A 22,264-nucleotide genomic window follows, 5' to 3' on the forward strand; every position below is an offset into this window, starting at 1 on the left:
TACTAAACTATCTTCAACCTAGTGTTGTAACACATGCTAAAGAGAACTGCAGACTTCTTTAAAGGGACAATCCAGCTGAAAACTAGAGTTCATCATACTATTCATCATAATGTTATGCTGTATTCTGTAGCGCAGCATTATGTCACTCAATCTCAACAGTTTTAATTTAGATCATTTCCAGGTTTTCCTTTATCACTGTCTGTGTTTACACGCAAAGATTTTTGCCAATCTGACTGAATACACTCTTATTATAGATTAAGACTGAGGTGTTTATTCTCACTCTACTCAACAATCTGATGGAAAATCTCTGTTTACACGCTCACTACAAGTAATCAGATCTGACGTTACCATGACAACCAGTCAGAGTGAGATGAGCAGCAGTGAGCAGTGCTTGTGTTTTTAATTACTTTAAAATGATGTCAGACTCAGGAAAACGTCCTTCACATGTCCTTATTAAAGAAGGCCGAGAGGAAGACGCCGTGTTCTGAGACACATAAGCTGGACGTCCGTCCCACCGCCGTCTTTTAAAGATCAGAGCATAAACTTCGTCTCCTCTGCAGACCAGTTTCTGCTCCGCCATGTTGAACGGTATAAACTTTCACTATGACGTGACGAACATGATCAGAACGGACTTAAACTTCCGATAGGGAATGTAATCAGATACAGGCGTTTACATGCATATTATTCTTCTATTTAACAGATTATTTACAGGATTACCCACCTCGTTCAGTCGGATAGAAACTGTATTCTGAATGGCCTCAATCGGACTGGATTATTCTGACTGAGGTGCTTACATGGACGGATTCTATTCTGATTGAGCTCTTAGTCAGATTATTAACGGATTATTAGGCTGCATGTAAACATGGCTGGTGTCCTTTAACTACAATACCCAGCATGCATTACGCAAATACATCAGACATCCACTGAGCATCCCTGTGGTGTCAACCAATCCTGACTGCACAAAGTGGACACTTTCTAGCCTTTTAGCCAGAGAAAATAAGCCAAAGTGAGGTAAAGTATGTACACTCTTAGAAAAATAAAAAGATGGTTCTTTGAAGGTTCTTTAGTAAAGACAACAGTTTTTTATAGAGCCATGAACACTCAAAGAACACTTTGCATACTTAAATGGTTCTTTACATGGTGAAATGGTTCTTCATATTAATAGAGATTATACTGTATACAGTTCTATGTAGAACCAAGTAGGGTTCTTCTATTGTTTACAAGCATGACATCATAACGTAAACACTTTTTGCTACTATACAGAACCCTTTTTAAAGAGATTCTATATAGAACCACGAACAACACATCCATTTCACCATACAAAGAACCATTTCAGCACGTTTATGGTTCTATATGACACATTATCTTTACTAAAGAACCCAAGAAGAACCGTCTTTTTTAAGAGTGAAGTTGGCTTCCCTGCTAGCTTTTAGCTTGTTGTCCTCATTTGATGAGTCACTTCTGTAGTTCTGTAGGTTATATTAGTATCACATCATAAACGCTGTTTTCTTGAGATATGTATGCTGTTATCACGTCATAGTGAATGTTATCTCAGTAAAACAATGTTTATGTGATGTAACTAACTCTAGATCTCAAGAAAACAACAATCGTTTGGCCATGATACTGACAAAAACATCACAAAATATAGAGAAAACCAAAGAAAACAGCTCATTATCCTGGAAAAACAGAGTGAAAGAATAATAAGACATTTCGTTTCCTAGCAGTGACGTTAGCTCTCGAACTTCCCTCTGCATTTCCCAGCTAAACTCCCAAAAATCCACCCCAAAGCAGGTGTAGTTTTTCCAAAAGTATCTCAGACCTTCAAGACACATCATCAGTAGGGATGGGTTCCTTCTTTAAACCTCAAAATCTCACTCTATAGAGACACATACTATAGAACAGAAACCACTCATCCATAAACATCACCTTTAAAGGGGAATTCCACCAATTTTTCATAATTTCGGTGTAATTCAGTGTTTAAGATGTAAACCGAGTGATTCAGAGTGGTTTGGTGAGAAATGGTTCAAATGTTTTTACAGTGGTGGTGATACGAACCAGGGGTCACCATGACTACAACACAACTACATTTTATTCACTATCCAAAACCACCAGTGAACCTACACGAGTCTTCTCAGTGTTTATTTGGAATATTGATGGGAAAATAGTGGAAAAATCTGGAAAAATAAATTATCTTCAGGGACTACTTTGCCTCACAACGCCCTTCTTGTATCCCTCCACCATGAACTGATTAAAATGGATGTATTCAAATACATTCTAAGCCAAAATGTAATCACAAACTGTTGTAAAGCCATGTCTCAGTCATCAGGCAGTGAATTCATAACCATTTAATGTAATAACTTTCTGTGAGGGAGCTTTTAGAGGTGGACGTCTGGTTCCTATCACCACCACTGTGAACTATTCTGACTGTAAGTTTCTCTAGAACAGAGCCTTTCACTCCAAACCACTCCATCTTAACCGTTTGATTATGCAGAAATCTTGAAAAATCGGTGGAGTTCCCCTTTGAACAGGTGGCATCCACCGGTGAAACATGATGCAACTCCATCTGCACAGCGCCGCACTCTCATTATCATCAAGCTCTCCTAAAACAGAGACTGTATAAGGGGCTTTGCCTTGGGCAGTGGTCTCCAGCCCTGGTCCTGGAGAGCTGCCTTCCTGCAGAGTTTAGCTCCAGCCTGTATCCAATAAGCTACCACACCCATAGTGCATCTGATCCAGCCAATCAGGGACTGGGGAAGAGGTTGATTAGCTGGAACAGGTGAGGCCAATTGTGGTTGGAGCTAGGCTCTGCAGGAAGGTAGATCTCCAGGACCAGGGCTGGAGACCACTGGCTCAAAGTAACACTCTGAGAGAAAATGTCTCAAGTACACTGCGGCACTGCACTGGTTTAATCTGGCCCGCTTCCCACTCCGGAGCAGGCTGGCCGAGCCGCACAGCAGTCAGGACACTGCAGCCCCTGATCTGCAATGTTAAATCACAGGTGCTTTTATGCTGAAGGTATGCGTCATCACGCACAGACACAAACACAGGCCGGACGAGCCGCTCAGGAGACACAAATCCGCGATGAAAACATTCAGACACGGTCTCGGCTCGGCGAGTTATTTCTCGCAGGGGAGACACATGTCAGAGCCGCTCCGCCGTCAGCGTATCTGATTACATAACGGCTTAACAGGGACACTCCACCCAAAAACGCTAGCGGAGCTCGTGTGAGAGGAATGCTTCGCGTAGCAGTGCTAGCCAGCGCTGCTGATCTCGAATAAACGAGTTGGTGATGACTAATGAAAGGTCGCCCGTTAACTTTCATTTCACTGCCTCTGCTAGAAGCGCTGGCATTTTTGGGTGGAGTTCTCCTTTATGGTGCGCAGTCCAGTCATCAGTGCCAGTGAAGGACTGAGGCTTTCTGCCTGAACATTTTTGAGGCAGAAATAAAGCCACTCGCACAGGAAAGGGTCATTTTTTCCCCCTAGTTTTAGCTGGCGTGCTAACGACGTTCACGTTAAAGGGCAACTCCACCGATTTTTCCAAATTTCTGACATTCATTCCTTCAGAAGCAAACACTCAGAGTGGTTTGGTGCGAAGTGGTTCAGATGTCTTTACAGTGGTGGTGGTAACAGGAACCAGGAGTCGCTATGATTACAAGAGATACATATTTTAGATTAAATATTTACTATCCAGAACCACCAGTGAAGTGTTTACATGGAATGTTGATGATGGTAAAACAGTGGAAAATCTGAAAATAATACGTTTTACTGGTATCTCTCCACCGTTTATGGGTTTTAAAAGTAAACCGTAGCCCAAAACTTTCATTCTCCCGTGAGGGAGGTTTTAGAGGTGGACGTCTGGTTCCCATCACCGCCACTGTGAACAGTTCTGACTCTCTAGAACGGAGCATTTCACACCAAACCACTCTGAACGACTTTGTTTACATCTCAGCAATTGAGAAATGTAGACATAACGGTGGAGCTGCCCTTCAAGGTTAATTCAGTACAGACTCGATGTGATCTTACTTTCTACTAAGGTGGTTCAGGCTATCAAAAATGTTCTAAATATTGCTTTAATGCTGGTAATATCTAATAAAGAGGTCTAGGCTGTCAGTTTTACGTAGGAAGCTGCCTCCACAGAACACGGGCTGCTGACAGAGTCGCCTGTGCTAACTCATCGTTACCGTTACCGTCGCCGTACCTGCAGCAGGCTAGGGTAATAGCGTAGCTGTCACTGCTCCGCACCGAGCCCGGCTGGCACCGACTCAGCACTGCAGAAACGGAGCTCAAATCTCGGCCAGCTAGGAAAACAAGCCTCTCTCATCGCCGCAGAGAGTTTTCATACAGCTCAGCTCAGCTCAGCTCTAATTCGCTCCTCCGTCAGCGGGAGTAACGCCAACGTTTCTGCGGTCTGAGGTGAAACCGCGGCGGCTGCGCTTCGCTCCAGCTCTGCGTCTCATTCACCCTCAAATCCAAAACTCTGTTTTTACCCGTTTACTGAACTTACCTGAAGAGAACTGCGCAGGAACAGGAGGCAGAAGGCAGGAGGAGGGACGAGCCGCGCTGCCTACAGCTCCCTTACAGCCTCCCCCTCTCTCTCTCTCTCTCCCTCCCTCTGTCTGTCTGCCTGTCTCTCTCTCATCCGCAGCCTCGTTTTCGGAAGGGGCGGGGCGGGGCTCGGAGGAGCCTCAATTCAAAACGTAACGGTCGCGCAGCGTACGTTACTCCTCACGGTTACCAGATGATGGACGTTAAAGGGGAATTCCACCGCCTTTTTTAAAATTTCTGCATAGCTGAATTGTTTCCATGTAAACAAAGTCGGTCGGAGTGTTTTGGCGTGAAAGTGTTCACTGTAGAGAAACTCAGCGACTCACACTTCCTTACTGTGGCGGTGATGGGGACCCAGGGGCCGCCGTGTTCAAACGCGCACACTCAAAAAAGATGGTTCTTCAAGGGTTCTTTAGCAAAGGAAATTGTTCTATATGGAACCATGCACGCTCAAAGAACCCTTTGCATGATTAAACTGTTCCTTCCATTATGAAAGGGTTCTTCAGATTGATGGAGAATGTGCTGTGGATGGTTCTATGCAGAATGCTGTAGAACCTTTTTGAAAATGGTTCCGTATATAGCACCACCTACGGCACATTCCCCATGAATCTGAAGAACACTTTCATGATGCAAAGAACCGTTAAGTCATGCAAAGTGTTCTTTGAGCATTCATGGTTCTTTATAGAACCGTTTTCTTTACTAAAGAACCCTTGAAGAACCGTCTTTGTGAGGAGTGTGGCTACCCCGCTGAGAAAGGACCATTTGAGGCCATTAGGATTAAAACCAAATGGTTTTGCTTTCTAATGGGAATTGATTTTCTGTGAAATACCTTTAGATCCCATCAGGAAACTATTAAATGCATTTAGAATCAGCCATTGGTCACCTGTTAAACTATTGGGATCCATTACATTGTGATGTCAACCCATTAAAACAACCAAAACACATAACAACACCTTTAGAAACCAGCAGAACCACAACGATGTCTGTGTTTTTTTCAGCAGGGTAGGCCTGTCACAGTTATTACACTATCACCTAATCGCAATTATTTGAGTTAATCACAATTAGGGATGGGCAATATGGCAATAATATCATACCATAGTGTTAATCGCTATTAAAAGAAACACAGCGTTCACACAAGTTGTGGTGCTTTATTCTCCAGCTGTTGTCGACCACAACCACGCCGTGCCACAAACATTATAAAGTGCTTAAAATGTGAATGGGAACTCATCATAGCATCTGTTTGTGGAGAAAGTCCCACCCTTCAGGAAAAAGAGCCAGTCAGCATGGTGGTAGAGAAATCTTTGTTGTGGAGATCCGCACAGGCCCACTAGCCAGAACAACCCAAAAAAAAAATACACTACAAACGTCTTATGAGATTTTACTAGTGATTTGAATATGTTTCTTAAATGGTAATTTGAACTTCAGTTTCAAGCATTTTGGTCTCTCTCCATTCAAAGAGAGAGGAGTCTGGTCTTGTATGAGCGGAAATAACTGCCCGGCGGTGTTGCAAAGATGGCCGCCAAATAAAGCCTGCTGTCAAAACAAGCATATGGCTGTTGTCAGAAGAAAACCTCCAAAATGGTCAATTTAAAGGAGAAGGAAAAAGCATACTTTACTTTTAATGTTAGTCAGTGGAACCAGACTTGTGTCCAAGTAGTTTTGGGCCGTTTCTTTTGGTCTATTCTTCATGAAATTTACACACAATGTAAAGAACAACAGGCATTTTCCAATTATGTCAAAAACTAAAAATCGACAAAAATGGAGATATGAGGTTTTCTTCTGACAACAGCTATATGTTGTGTTTTGGATGCTGGTACGCTGGTCAACAGCACGACCATGCTGGGTGACCAGCTAGACCAGCATAGAATACGGTCTGTGCTGGTTTTTGCGGCAGGGACCAGACTTTGCTATAATGACTTTGGCTATAGATCAGTGAGTTTTTTCTTCTTGCAGAACTTGCTTTTATATTTGTATTTTATTTTTGCATATATATATATATATATATATAATGTAGCAAAATAATAAAATCTTTCATCTTAATGACAATAAACTGTCATATTGCCCACTTCTAGGGCTGAATGATATGTCAAAAATGTAATATTACAAAATTATCGTGACAGATGACATCATGACAATTATTTTTTTTAACTTAAAACTGGAACAGACATCTCACATACTGCACTAAATCCAACTAAACAGGACTAATTATGCTCTCTTTGTAATGAAACATGCAGTTAGAAATTGTTTTCAACTATCAACGATATCTACAACACACTCAGAAAAGCATATTGTGACTTAATTCATCACAATGACGATAAATATCGTCATATTGCCCAGATGTTATCACAGTTATATAAGCTGAATGATCATCGTTAGAGTTCACAGTCATTATAATGCAACAAACAAAATGTGAACTGGAGGTGTTGGGTTGAGGGAAATAAAAGAGGTGATAAATGTATTCGGCGAGACATCATGGGGCTCCTGAAAACAAAAGTTCTTACTTGGTGTTCTGAAATGTTCAGAGGGCAGCACTGAGTAACATTGGGGTATTTGTTAGCTATATATGCAGCAGTTTTAGCATGTATGCTAGCAGAATGGGTCTTCTTTATCTGTGTATATTTCCGCTTAGGCTTGTATTTTAATGGTTGCAAGCAGCGAACATGAAGACAAATCTAATCAATTACTAATATGACTAATCATCAGCTAAAACTTCATGACTGCAACAGCTGTTTTATTTACTATCCAAAACCACCAGTGAACCTAAACATCTGCTGAGTTTTGTGTTGATGATGGTAAAACGGTGGGAAATCTGAAATAATGAGTTTTCTTTGGAAGCTATTTTGCCTCACAATGTTCTGTATGTACCCCTCCACCATGAATGTTTTAAGGACAGGAGAACCACATCCAAATTCAAATCAAGTACTTCCATAGTGTACTAGCATAATACATAGCTAACTGCAGTTTGCTTAAGCTGACTAGGTGTGTTTCTATGATGTGAGGGTAATCTGTCATTTCTGCCTACTGCAAAAAGTGTTCGATTTGAAATATTAGTGCCCTACAAACACTCCAGGCTCTAAAGAAAGACATACATCTCATAGGCCTGAATTGAGACACAGTGTTTCATAATCCTGCTCCTGCAGCACCTCACAGGTTCACGTATTCTCTATTCAACACACCTGATTCAGCTCATTAAGTGATTAAGGTGCCCTTAATGAACTGGATCAAGTGAATTGAGGTAGAAAATAGTGAAACTGTGCGGTGGTGTGGGACTCCAGGGGCAGGACTGAAGGGGAATTTCACTGATTTTTCACAATTTCTGTTTTCATTAAGTCGTTCAGAGCGATTTGGTGTGAAATGCTCTGTTCTGAAGAAACGTGGCAAATCAGAACTGTTCACAGTGGTGGTGATAGGAACCAGACGTCCACCTCTAAAAGCTCCCTCATATAAAATGGTTACAAATACACTGCCTGATATAGGAGACATTGTTTTATGTTGGTTCTGAGATAAGATTTAGGCCTAAAACATCCTTTGTCAATCCATTCATGGTGGAGGGATACATGCAGGATGTTCAAAGGCAAAATAGTCCCCAAAGAAAACTTATTTTTTTTCAGAATTTCCACTATTTTACCATCATCAACAGTCACTGGTAGTTTTTGGTTAGGAAATAAAATGGCTATATTTGTGTTGTAGTTATGGCGACCCCTGGTTCCTACACACTTTAAGATAGTTCTCCAAGGGTTCTTTGCTGAAGAAAATGGTTTTATATAGAACCATTAACACTCAAAGAACCCATTGCATAACTAAAGGGTTCTTTGCATCATGAAAGGGTTCCTCTGGTTGATGGAGAATGTGTTTTATATGGTTCCATGTAGAACCTTTTTTAAAAGGGTTCTATATAGCACCAAAAAGGATAGAAGAACCCTTTTAGTGCTCCCACCTATTCCGTCAGGGCGAAATGACATCTAATATCTGACACAGCCTGTTCACAAATACATTATTCTTTGCTGCATTAACAAGACAGTCATGGTCATCAGGCTCACTGTGAATAACTTCATCAAACGCCATTTATTCCCAGTAAACACAACGCAAGAATCAAATTTTCCTCTCAAAATACAGGTGAATTACTAGCAGGGATGGGGGAGTAGCTAAGTAGCGCGCTACTTTTTGTAGTTAGCTACAGATTTTTGTAGCTAATAACTGTAGCCACTACAGTTTTATGAAATGTGCTAATATCTGTAGTGCCTATAAATTTTTGTGCAGCTATAGCGAAAATTTTCGCTACAATTTCGCTACAGGCTTTAGGCAATCGGCGCAAAATCTGAACCACAGAACGCTGGGCTGGTGGCGACTGTGCAATCCTGACTGAGCAGCGGACAGTTTGAGCAAACAGGCACGTGCTGATTGCCCCTTACTAGTAGGCTTAGCTCAGGTCGGCAACCCAAATGTTAAGAAGAGCCATTTTGTCCTTTCAACAAAAATGAAACCACTTTGGGAGCCACAACATTTTATACCCGTTTTGCCATCGTGATTGTAAGTGTGTCTCAGTATGTGCTGATACAGGCTAAAAATATACCATAAACGAAAACTCAGACTTACTTTGCTCTGCTTTAATCTTTAGGTCAGCTATAGCCGCTTTTCTCGCACCTCAGTCAGGAAACTTCTCAGCGAGTTTCTTGTAAAATGTCTCAATGTTCGACTTTTTACGAGGCTGAAGTCGCTTCTCATTCTCCAGCTTCTCGTTTGAATTGCCCCGCTCCACCTTACATGGTGGCTGAGGCCTGTTGTGTTTTTCTCGGTTGGTAGCCATAGATATACATACCTAAATGCTGCTTTGGGTCCAGTCAGGCATGTCAACGGCGCTGCCATTTTAGGGCGGTCAACATTGCTGCTGGGCTGTATTCAGCACCATTACAGAGCGGCAGTTTAAGAAAGATACTGTCCAAAATTACACTATTTCATGAATATTACACTCAGAAAGCAGGATAGGATTATATAACGGAGGGAACGCAGTGATCCACACTCATGTTTGTGTGATGCGCATTGTTTGTGTGATGCTTGTGTAGATATGGCCGTGTGGTTGGTGAAGCACAGAGAACCTGTTGATGTGATTGTTTTTCCTCTGGTTTTATATTAAGCTTATTTCATTTAATAGTCTATTCAGGGGATCTTAACTTTATGTAGTAGTTATTCATTTACAATGATGGTTAAAGCTTTGTAGCGGTAAATTATAGTATTCCTTAATCGGTGTAGATATTCATAATAGATTAACGTTGGCACCTTCTTACACAAACCTGAAGTCAGCTTCTTATTTGTCAGTTTCTTGTTCGAATTTCCACCTTAAATGATGCATCGCCAGCATATTGTTCGAATTTTCCCGTTCCACCTTAAATGGTGCAGCTTCAGGCACCAGAAAGTGACTTCTGAACCATTTAAGGTTGAACGGGAAAACTCGAAGAAGAAGCTGTAGAATAGGACGCCAATTTCAGCTTCGTCCTTCTTACTGTGTTTTGGGGGGTTTATTTTATTTTTATGTGTATTAAGATTAGAAGTGATTCACACATTTGCTGATGTGTCTGATTGTGTTTCTCGCGCTAAACTCGGTTTTTAACGTCAGGTTCAGACTGAATACGTTCCTGCTGGTCCGGACGGCTAATTATCACGATCAGTTATTAAAGAAATAAAAGCTACCGAGAGCAGATCCATACAGCCTAGATTAATCTGTGTCTGAGGATTTTAACAAAACAGATTAGGTGAAAATCGGTTGAGTAATAAGGAAGTTGTGGCTGATTTAATCCTGAGACTCATCGTCTCTCAATACAAGTACATTCGTTCATAAGCGGATCTTGACCGCTCCAACATGGTGGACGTGCAGACGTATCAGATAGAGAACAACAGACAACACAGCATCTAGGAATGCATACCTATGGTTGCTAGCTAACTTTGGGTTTACGTCAGGGAAAGAAAAGTGGTTAGGCTAATGCTAACATTAGCTAGCTATCTGATAGCCAAATAGTTTAAAGATATTTCTCTTTATACTGAGGGTTTGAATGAGCAACAGAGATAGAAATGACGTTATTGGCAGCTCTTTGTGTTCTTTATTTTTATCTTTCTGTTCCGTGTTTGGAAACTGTGACGCCAGTATTTGCCTATATATTGTCCACAGTATGTTATTGTCAGTGAAGAGTTGATTATAATGCGGTTTCATATCCCTCAATTCCTCATCCTGTAGATGTAAATGAAAAGGTAGCAGCTCCATTTATGGCCAGTCAGATAAGACTATACCAGTTAAATAAGCGTCTCTTGATAATATTAAAGCTGATTTTTACTCTGAGAGGAAATCCGAGTTTAATAACTTAATGTGTTACTAGGAAGAGAGGGAGAGAGAGAGAAGCTGAAGGAGACTGACAGGACTGTAGGAGCAGATCCGATGGAGGTCAGTGATCAAGAAGAAAGCGAGGGAGAGTTATTTAAGCTTTTAGTGAAAATCAATGCCCTATTTAATTGAACTGAACTGAGAAAGTATGTCACTATGATAGAGAAATTCTGACAGCTCGCTTAGTAAACATGCCTACAGAGTAAAATCACCCTGTCTGATTGCCTCATTTTAGATTAGATTAGATTCAGCTTTATTGTCATTGTGCAGAGTTCAGGTACGGAGCCAATGAAATGCAGTTGGCATCTAACCAGAAGTGCAAAATACAGTATTATTTACATATAAAGCGCAGAAGGACGGTATAGTGGTAAAAAAAAATAAAGATAATTTAAGTAAATCTGCGTTTTGGTTTATATTGTTTAGCCCATACTAGGACATCAGCACATACTGAGACATACTGGACATTAAATGTTGTGGCTCCAAAGGTGGTTTGATTTTTGTTGAAAGGACAAAACGGCTCTTCTTATCATTTGTGTTGTGACTCCTGACCTAACCTGCCTTTAACGCAGAGGGAGCCGGTTGAATTTCTCACTTGTCCACTTGTGTTTTTGTTATGTGCCGCCACAGACTGTCCGGGCGCTGCACTTACCCACTTCCAAGTTCCGCCCTTTGCGTTCCATCAACATTATATTATAAATTAAATATTTAGAAAATCGTTTTTTGACATTTGTGAATCGATTCAGAATCGTTCACGACCGCATCGCGGTGCGTCTAAGAATCGATTTTTCCCCCCAACCCTAGCATACATATATACAGAGTGAGTGGAGAGCGTACAATGATGGTAGTATGTCCTATGCGGTAGTATGTCCTGTGGGAGGAGCATATGTAAAAGATAAGTATGCAGAGTAAACTTGTTCAGTAACTGTTGGTGCAGTGAGTGCAAAGATGCAGTTAAAGTGGCGGTGAGGAGTTCAGCAGGGTCACAGCCTTAGAGAAGAAGCTCTTCCCTGGAGGCTCCGGTAACGCCTGCCAGATGGGAGGAGGATATAAAGTCCATGGTTAGGATGAGAAACGTCCTTGATGATGTTCCTCGCCCTGCCCAGGCAGCGCTTGTGGAAAATGTTCTCAACGGTTGGTAACTGGGTACCTGTGATGCAGCTGATCTATGTATTAGTTTAAGTATGAATAGTATATGTGTTTAATATATTTAGGACCGTGCAGCTGATCTAAGACAGAGGATGTTGCATTTCATGACTGCAGTACATTTGCTTGGTCTGTGTCTAAGAGGATGGATCTAGTATTTAAGTCTTACTATCTCTGAGCTGAATACACAGTATGTAGAGACAGGCCCTTTAATAAGTCTTCCGCCGATTGCTACTGTAAAAGTTAATGATGAACAGACATTTTGGGCCATTAATAATGTGTTCTAAGGGACCATGCCCCAGACCCCACCGGTACAGGCTTAGCCCCCCTATCCATAATTCTATAGTGACGCTCCTGTTATATATATATATATATATATATATATATATATATATATATATATATATATATATATATATATATATGTATATATATATATATATATGTATATATATATATATATATATATATATATATGTGGTTTAGTGATCGTTCTACTCCGCTCCTGCTTGCGGTGGGCTGGTAACCCACCCGCTCCTGAGCACAACTCTAAAAATTAGTCACTGAAGATCGTGTGGAGGGGGCCGTGGGGTTCCCTTTATTACACAGTACAGCAAGTGTAGCACTAGCAATAAAAATTGGTCATACTGTCATTTTTAGGGGAAGGTTATTTGTTATATATAGGTTTATTTATTTATATATTATTTATGGACTGGAATAATTGCATATTGTCACTTTCTTATTTCCGAAACGATACATTTAGAGGAGAATCAAAAAACGGCCTTAATATAGCACAGATTTGAAGAATTGTACACACAAATCATAATATCTTTCGTTGCTACCGAAACAATCATTATACTACCAACTGTTTCAGTAGTGACTGTTTCAGTTGTGACAATTTTAGCTCATTTTGACGCTCTGCAGTACATGACTTGCAAACACAGCTTTGAATAGCTGTACACACATGAAATCATCATATTTTTTAATTAAAGCACAAAAAGTTTATTAAATTGCAGAAAATATTATTTCAGTAATGACAATTCTTAATGTTCCGCACTGATTTTCAGACTTTGGGACACATTTACTTCAAAACAATGGGATCTAACCCCTCACCATGTGGTCATGAGGGATGCAGCCTCACTTCCTGCTCTAAAATGCAGGGGCGTGGCTAAAATAAGTCATGCCTACAGACTAAGACTGTTTTGCTAGTGACTTGAATACATGAAACAGGATGTTTTAACTAAATTTTTTTATTTAAAAAAAGGACTCATGATAAATCTAAATCAACTTCACTTTAACAGAAATCAAAAAGATCTTTTAAAAAAATACCAAAAAATGCAAGCATTCACAAGTGTAAAATTGAGGGTTAGGGTTTGGGACAGACTCCTCCCAAAAGAAAGTGCCCTATAAATTAGTAAATATAAATATAAAATACAAATTAGCCCTATTTAGTAAATACACAGCTAATTAGTATCTCTATTAATCCTTGTGTGGTGTTCAGGTCTGTGTGACCCATTTTTAATGTTTACCAAAAGAAAAAATGATGTGATTTATTATTATTCCAACCTCTTTCTTGGCTTTTGCTCATTTTCTGTGAAGAACATATAAAATAACCCATTTTCAGTGTCTTCACTCTGTTCACCCCCCACACATTTATATTACACGTGGTGTTGGGTGAACCCGTGGGAATAAAAGTGTGGAGGTGCTGTGTCCTTCACTCTGTTCTCCTCCTACATGGCCTGCTGTTAGTGTGTGTGTGTCTGTGTGTGTGGGTGGACAACTTGGACAGGCTGCTGACTGGCTACAGCTGCTAAAGGACACCCTCTGCTTTTAAACATCTGGTATTTTTACATAAATTGTTATGGCTGTACTGATTTAAAAATCTGGATCCACCAGACCCACTGAGTAACAAACACATCAACACCACACAAGGGTTAATGCCTTGAGTTTAAATAGATCAGAACATAATCCTTGTAAATATCTAAGATCTGAGTACTGGATTGTTTTTTACATTTTTGTGGCGTCACAGTGTGAACTATAACCCCATTCCCAAAAAAGTTGGGATGCTGTGTAAAAATGACAAATGCAGTGATGTGCAAATCATTTAAACCCTATATTTCATTGAAAATAGTACAAAGACAACATATCAAATATTAAAACTCAGAAATGATATTGTTCTTTGAAAAATATGTGCCCATTTTGAATTTGATGCCAATAACACATTCCAAAAAAGTTGGGACGGGGGCAACAAAAGACTGGTAAAGTTGATTAATGCTGCTAAAACACCTGGTGGTTAATTGGCAACAGGTCGGTAACATGATTGGGTATAAATGAGCATCTCAGAGAGAGTCTTTCACAAGTAAAGGAGGGGTTCACCACTCTGTGAAAGACTGCACCATCAAATGGTGCAACAATTCAAGAATAATGTTTCTCAACATAAAATAGCAAAGAATCTCTGTTTTTCATCATCTACTTAATATCATTAAAACATCCAGAGAATCTGGAGAAATCTCTGTATGTAAGGGACAAGGACAAAAACCAGTATTTGCTGGCCGTGATCTTTGGGCCCTCAGGCAGCACTGCATTAAAAACAGACATGATTCTGAAGTGGAAATCACTGCATGAGCTCAGAAACACTTCTGAAAACCACTGTCTGTGAACACAGTTCATCACTGCATCCACAAATGCAAGTTAAAACTCTAAAACGCAAAGAAACATGTATAAACAGGATCCAGAAACACCGCCACCTTCTCTGGGCCTGAGCTCATTTAAAATGGACTGAGGGGAAGTGGAAAACCTGTCCCCACTGAAAACATTTGGTGCATTATGAAAAAAAATATAACAAAGGAGACCCTGAACTGTTGAGCAGCTGAAATCCTATACAAAACAAGAATGGGAAAACATTTCACTTTCAAAACTACAGCAGTGTCTCCTCAGTTCCCAAACGCATACAGAGTGTTGTTAAAGAAGAGGTGATGAAACCCAGTGGTAAACAGGCCCCCGTCCCAACTTTATTGCAACGTGTTTTTGGAATCAAATTCAAAATGAGCATATATTTTTCAAAAAGCAATACAATTTCTCAATTTCAACATTTGATATGTTGTCTTTGTACTATTTTTCTTTAAAAATTTGGTCTGCATGATTTGCACATCATTGCATTCTATATTTACATTCACAACTTTTTTGGAAATGGGGTTGTACTTTGGTGGTATGGTTCATATGGTGAGTAGTGTAGGAGTTGACGAGTAAATCGTTCCGAACTCAAGCAAGGATCCTCAAAGTTTTGCCTGCTTCTGTATTTCAGAGTTCATAATTGCTTCGACTGTGAGCTCTAATCATTATATGTATTGTTCTGCTGCAGAACGTAATTCAGAAATGAAATCTCATCACGGAAGAACAAACAACGTGGAAAAAAAGAGCACATTCTCAGACAAATATGGGTGAGAGTTTCTTTTTGGCGGAGGCTAATCGGAGCGCTCAGCATTATACCACCTACGCAGAATGTGGAATCATTGTAAATTCACACTCCAATCATTCTCATGGACCTCATACAGTTGCTTAGCAACTCCAGCCTCTGAGAACACACTCAACAGGTATTTGTGGACATGCACCGTACGTCACAGCCGAACGCCATTACCATTACAGAGTACCCATTAGACAGAGAGCGATATGATATGAGATACATCAGAGCTTGTATTCCATACACTGGTTTTGATAATCAGTGGTTAGGTAATCAGATGTTTCCGAGGCAAAAGAGGAGAAGAAATGAAAGCAGGCAGGTTTCACTGGCAGAAGCACATAGATTACAGCTTGCTCATTCAACAGGTCTCCTAGGCCGTGCTTTCCTGTTGAAAGAGGAGGTGGAGCAGTGTGAAGGCATGCAGGACCATTTTAACTCCTTTCTTTACAAACTCAAAAGCTTTTTCAGTCTAGTTTTACAACCTTTGTACAAAAAAGAATTGATCTATCCATCCGCAACGCATTCTTTCGTAGCAACTGTTGGACAAGTTTTACGGAAAGTTGGATGAATGTATTTAAGCTGGAGTTTAGATTTGCTACAAAAGATTGAGCGACCACACTAGATGTGATCTTATAATGAGAATACACCAAGTCCACCTCCTTGTTTCTACACTCATTGTCCATTTTATCTGCTCCACTGACCATATAGGAGCACTTTGTAGTTCTACAGTTACAGACTGTAGTCCACCTGCTTCTCTGATACTTTGTTAGCCCCCTTTTACCCTGTTCTTCAGTGGTTAGGACCCCCATGGACCCTCACAGAGCAGGTACTATTTGGGTGGTGGATCATTCTCAGCACTGCAGTAACACTGATGGGGTGGTGGTGGTGTGTTAGTGTGTGTTGTGCTGGTATGAGTGGATCAGACACAGCAGTGCTGCTGGAGTTTTTAAACACCTCAGTGTCCACTCACTGTCCACTCTATTAGACACTCCTACCTTGTCAGTCCACCTTGTAGATGTAAAGTCAGAGGCAATAGCTCATCTGCTGCTGCACAGTTTGTGTTGGTCATCCTCTAGTCCTTCATCAGTGGTCACAGGACGCTGCTCACAGGACGCTGTTGGCTGGATATTTTTGGTTGGTGGACTATTCTCAGTCCAGTAGTGACACTGAGGTGTTTAAAAACTCCAGCAGCACTGCTGTGTCTGATCCACTTGTACCAGCGCAACACACACTAACACACCACCACCACATCAGTGTTACTGCAGTGCTGAGAATGATACCTGCTCTGTGGTGGTCCTGTGGGGGTCCTGACCATTGAAGAACAGGGTGTAGATACAAGGAGGTATACTTACTGCAGTCGTCTGTCTGGGGACAGCTTTCCTAGTCAAATCATGTGGTAAATCAAAATCAGTATTAATGTATGCAGAAGCAGTAGGGGTGCAAATAATTCTGAGTGGAATCCAGTACATGATATCACAGAAAATGTGTTCTAAACTTTTTTAAAGCCTCTCCAAATGCAAGAGTTCCAAAAGAATCGAAACGTTTGAGATTGTCTCGCTTGTTCCCACAATCACTACTGATGGGAACCGGACGTCTGAAGAGTTTAACGCCTCTAAAAGCTCCTTCACAGAAGTCTATTACATAAAGTGGTTGAGATTATGCTGCCTGATGCCTGAGACACTGTTTTGCTGCTTTTTCAATATGATTTTGGCCCCAATTTTTTTTTTTAAATTCCATTCATGACAGAGAGATATTTGCAGGCTGTTGTGAAGCAAAACAGTCCCTGAAAAAAAGCTTTTCTTTTCAGATTTTCCACTATTTTGCCATCATCAACCATATAAACATTTAGAAGACACATGTAGGTTCACTGGTGGTTTAGTTCTAGAGTAATGGTGTCCAAACCTATCCACAAACGACAGGTGTGGCTGCAGGTTTTCATTCCAACAATGCAGGAGCACACATGATCAGCTGCTTAAGACGGAGACCAACTAATTAAACAAGCAGAATCAGGTCAGCTCCAGCTCGTTTGGCATGAAAACCTGCAGCCCTTTGTGGATAAGCTTGGACACCATTGTTCTAGAGAAACTCAGAACACAGTGGTGGTGACAGGAACCAGACGTCCACCTCTAAATGCTCCCTCACAGACAGTTACTACATGACATGGTAATGAATTCACTGCCACAGACACTGTTGTACAGCAGTTTTGTGATAAAGGTTTGGCTTAAATTGTTTTGTTTTTTTTAATCCGTTCATGGTGAAGGGATACAAGAAGGGTGCGGTGAGGCAAAGTCGTCCCCGAAGACAACTTATTTTTTTAACATTTTCCACTATTTTACCATCATCAACAATACAAGTCCAATAGTGGTTCTGGATAGTAAATAAAATGTCTATATTTATGTTGTAGTCATGGCGACCCCTGGTTCCTATCACCACCACTGTAAAGACTTCTGAACCACTTCACACCAAACCACTCTGAACGACTTTGTTTACTGTTTAATTATGCAGAGATTTTGAAAACTCGTTGGAATTATTCTCATTTACTAACCTTCATCAACCACTGGCCCGCATTAGTTGAGGCAAGTAAACAAGCAAATTACATGAGTTCACTGGATAGATAATAGGTGGTGCGTCAAAAACTGTACCCTCCATAATGGGGTCAATGTACCATTAACGGTCAATGGCTAGATGATCAAACGTTTCCCAGCAAAGAGGCAGAAGAAATAAAAATGGGCGACTTTCGCTGGCGCAAGCACATTCGCTCAGTCAACAGGTCTCTTAGGTAGCCCAGACCATGGAGACGGGCGGGCAAGGGGAATGGAGTGTGCTTTCCTTCCACTGTGTGAAGCTCGCTTTGTGCGGAGCGGTGGGACGCGCACAGCCGGACGGGAAAGGCATCTGGGCTCTTTGTTGAGTGTTACACAAATTCTGCTCAGAGCTGTTGCTATGGCCACAGCGAACAGTGCCTTGTCGGTGGAGAAGGGGCCATGATGAAGAGGAGGAGGAGGAGGAGGAGGAGGGCAAACGAGGGGGAAAAAAAATGCCATGCCTGATTTCAGACGCTGCACATTGGTGAGAGAAAGGGAACGAGTGGGTGGGTGGTTGGATGGAAGTTCACTCACACTATTTCTCTCTTTCTCTCGGCCCACGCTTGGCTTCCATCCAGAGGGCATCCAGTAGCAGGTGAATGTAATCACATACGCTGCTCAGAAAAAGCTCTGACTTCACAGAGGAGCAGAAAATGCAGAGCTTCATGTACAACACCACATATCAGCCTTGTAAATGATTGATTTGGAAGCAGCCTTTTCTGCTAAGGGTCTCTGCGAGAAGCCACTGCAAGCGAATTTAGGAGGAATTCTTCTGTGCAAAGCAACGTGAAGTATGAAAAATGACTAATGTGACATTTGTTGGAAATGCCACAGGCACCCGAGCAGAAAAACTGCTCGCCAACAGCAGCAGCGGCACTTTTTAGGCGAGATGTTTAACATTGCAAGTAGTGCTTTAAAGTGCCCCTGAAGTCATTAAACCAAACCATTAAAGTCAAAAAACAAAATAATCTATGTTGAATAATAACTTATTAATAACTTCTGTGTATTATCGTGATGAAACTACTGAAAATGGCACAGGAGCTAAACCTCAACACTCATTAAGCATGCAAAGATATATGAATGTACACTGTTGTGCAATTTGTATACGCCCCCTTACTGCCCCTTTCTAAGCCCCACCCCTTCCCTAACTACACTGTGCACTTTCTCTGTCATTCTCGGGTTTCGTGTGACGTCACACTGTAGAGTCGCTGCCATTTTGAGGACTGAATCAGGGAGTGACTGCGTCAGTGCGACACCTTCAATTCGCTGTGCTTTGTGAATGAGTCACCTATAAGACGTGACAGAAAACGAGAGACACACAGATCTTTAATTCAGTGTTTTCACTCCAGGCTTGGAGCCCTTGCACTGTATAGTTTAGTGTTTCTGCTGTTCACACCTCGTTCAGCTCAAGAAGGGATTAATTAGCTGATAATATCAGGTATTTTAACCAGGAAACCACAGTTATGCAGTGCAGCGGTTTCAGGACTGGAGCTGAAACTTACAGAATCACGTCTGTCGAAACACGACGTCGTTTTCTGACCCACGACGTTCAGTCTGATAGTTAACGCTCATGTTTCTCCATTCAAACCTCATTTAAATCTCCAGAAACAGAGAGTAAAGTTATACCGGCTGTCTGCAGCTCCGTTAGGGGGACGACTGTTCATCTCTTGGCTGATAACATTAGAGAAAGTGATCTAAAGGCCAGCATTGATCACATCTGTGTTAATTAGCTGGTGCCGTTACCCTCCTATGATGACGGAGTGTTTCTCCTCTTTATGCAGCACCATGGGATCCTTTACCCACCCTGACGTGAAGAGCCGGTGGGCTTCTGTGCTGTTAAACGCATGAGATAAATATAAATGTCAGGAAAACACAAGTTTGGTAGCTTTTCCGCCAGTTTAAGTGGGACCAGGAGTTCAGGGAGAAACTGTATAAGGATCGCAGACTATTTCACCGACTTTGTCGAGGTAACGTTTTTTTCTCTTTCAAAATAAGGAGAGTAATTTTAGACATCACCTCTAGTTACGTTCGTGTGGAGCAGCGAAGCCAGAAATTCGGTCCCAAATTCGGCCACAACAGAAAACTCACTTCACTGAAACCCCAGGATACAATGAACAGATTGAAGGCAGAACCAGATTTCACTTTTTTTTCAGAATTTAGTCTTTATATCTAAACTTGCCTCGCAGTGTCACTAAAAAGCTGAAATTAGTGGTGGTTTAGCCTTCTCGCTAAGCTAACGTTAGCTTTTGGAGCTACAAAGATATACATTAATGGTAGCTTAAACTAACAGCTTCACGCACAAAAATACAAGATTACTCGCTCAGATTTGAGTCTTTATTCTCTAAACTTGCATCAGTGATCTTCAATGGGCCGGAAAGAGCCTGTATGATGGTGTGTAAAGGCGTTCTCGCTAAGCTAACACTAGCTTCTACTGAACACTGTCAAACATGGAGCAAAAGTAGCTTAAGCTAACAGCTCCACGCACAAATACACAGGTTTACTTGCTCCGAATTAAGAAGAAGTAGTCCTTGGGATTGTTTATTAAGGTTTATCGACATAAGATGAAGCATGTCGTAAAATCTAGGGCCTATGGTTGTCACGATTACTCAATAAAACAAAAAATCTTCGATTAAAATTGACCGGCAGTGATTAGTTGTCAATTTACTTGATAATAATGCATATTTTAAATTGTCCCACTGGCCTTTCTTACAGTGAGACATAGAACCTTATGAATGCACCAATTTATATGCATTTTCTGACACACATTTCAATAAAGTGCTTAATAAGTGCCTCGTTATTTTCATTTAAGCATTTGTGAATCATTGAAATGATGGTTTCTTCTTGTTTAGTTAGGTCAATTGTTCTGTTTCTTCAGAGTTCTTATGTAATTGTAATGTAATTGTTGGTATGGAAAAAATGTCAGCATTTCATCTATCTGGCAACATATTCATAACCTTTTCTGTGAGGGAGCTTTCAGAGGCTTTTAGAGACACTGCTGGTTCCTGACACCACCACTGATAAAAACTGGCACAATATTGGCGTTTTTTGCAACCGCTGAATATCGAATGACGCACAACTTCAGAGGTCTATTTTTATTTAGTATGGCAGATGATACACAGTGGACAAATGATGACTGAGAGCTTCCGAAGTCCCTCCCTCTTTCACAATCTCTCGCTCTTTCACACACTCCCACCCACATAAACACCACTGCTTCTGGAAACGGTCATTAAACGTTGGCAGCCTGTGTCGCTTTCTGTTCTGAGAGAAGACCCGGAGAAGAATGGGCAGTATTGAGATGTGGACTCTGCTGGCTGAAGGCCACTTTGTTAGCTGTTGACTCTGTCCGGGGGATCCCTCCCTCACAGAGTCCCCATGAACTCCACGCCGGACAATCGCTGCCTCTCACCGTTGTGTGAATGCTGTCTGCTTGCTCATGCCAGTTGTATCTTGGACACCACACAACTCCATGCCTCCCATTGCCACAGTCTATGGAAGCATCTTAATGTCAGCTAGCCCTTCCATTTAGGCGTCCTGTTGGGTGCTCCAACACCATGGGTTCCAGCAGAGTAATATAAAGCATGGCTATACTACACAAGCCTCGTGAATCAAGGACCCATCCGCTCATCTCTATGGAAACCCAAGCACTTGGATGAATACCATGACAAGCAGACAAAAGCTGGAGAGTGCAATCAATGGGGATTGTTGTGGTTATGTAACGGGGACAGATAGGCGCTCAGAGTGCTCTATGGCCTTTTCACTAGGCACATAAATCCTGTGTGCTCTGGCTTTCTCCATGCATAAGACCTATGTTTGGGAGCCAGGAGCCTCCCTATCGCATGGGAAACCAGTTCAAGCATACACTACGGTACACTATATGGCCAAAAGCATGTGGACACCCCTCCTAATTAGTGAGTTCAGGAGTTTCAGCCACACCCATTGCTAACAGGTGTATAAAATCAAGCACATAGCCATGCAATCTCCATAGACAAACACAGACAGTAGAATGGGTTGTACTGAAGAGCTCACCTTCGCCACAAGTGATTTTTTTGCCCTGCTAGATCTGCCCCAGTCAACCGCAAGTGCTATTATTATGAAATGTAAGCATCTGGAAGCAACAACATCTCAGCCACGAAGTGAAAGACTACTCAAACTCACA

The 22,264-nt window shown here is 41.3% G+C and overlaps 2 protein-coding genes across 2 annotated transcripts in view; both read right to left on the bottom strand.

The window, feature by feature from the left end:
- LOC118816763 (spectrin beta chain, non-erythrocytic 1-like) overlaps positions 1 to 4,604 on the bottom strand; it is a 148,105-nt gene extending 143,501 nt beyond the window's left edge. The window contains exon 1 of the mRNA XM_036583344.1: positions 4,507 to 4,604. The gene's annotated coding sequence lies outside the window, so the exon portion shown is untranslated. The remainder of the gene's footprint in view (positions 1 to 4,506) is intronic.
- Positions 1 to 22,264, bottom strand: part of adgrb3 (adhesion G protein-coupled receptor B3) — a 994,217-nt gene that overhangs the window by 455,508 nt on the left and 516,445 nt on the right. The gene's annotated exons all lie outside the window — the stretch shown is intronic.

The sequence above is a fragment of the Colossoma macropomum genome, unplaced genomic scaffold (genome assembly GCF_904425465.1).
Source record: "Colossoma macropomum unplaced genomic scaffold, Colossoma_macropomum, whole genome shotgun sequence".
NCBI classification, from domain to species: domain Eukaryota; kingdom Metazoa; phylum Chordata; class Actinopteri; order Characiformes; family Serrasalmidae; genus Colossoma; species Colossoma macropomum.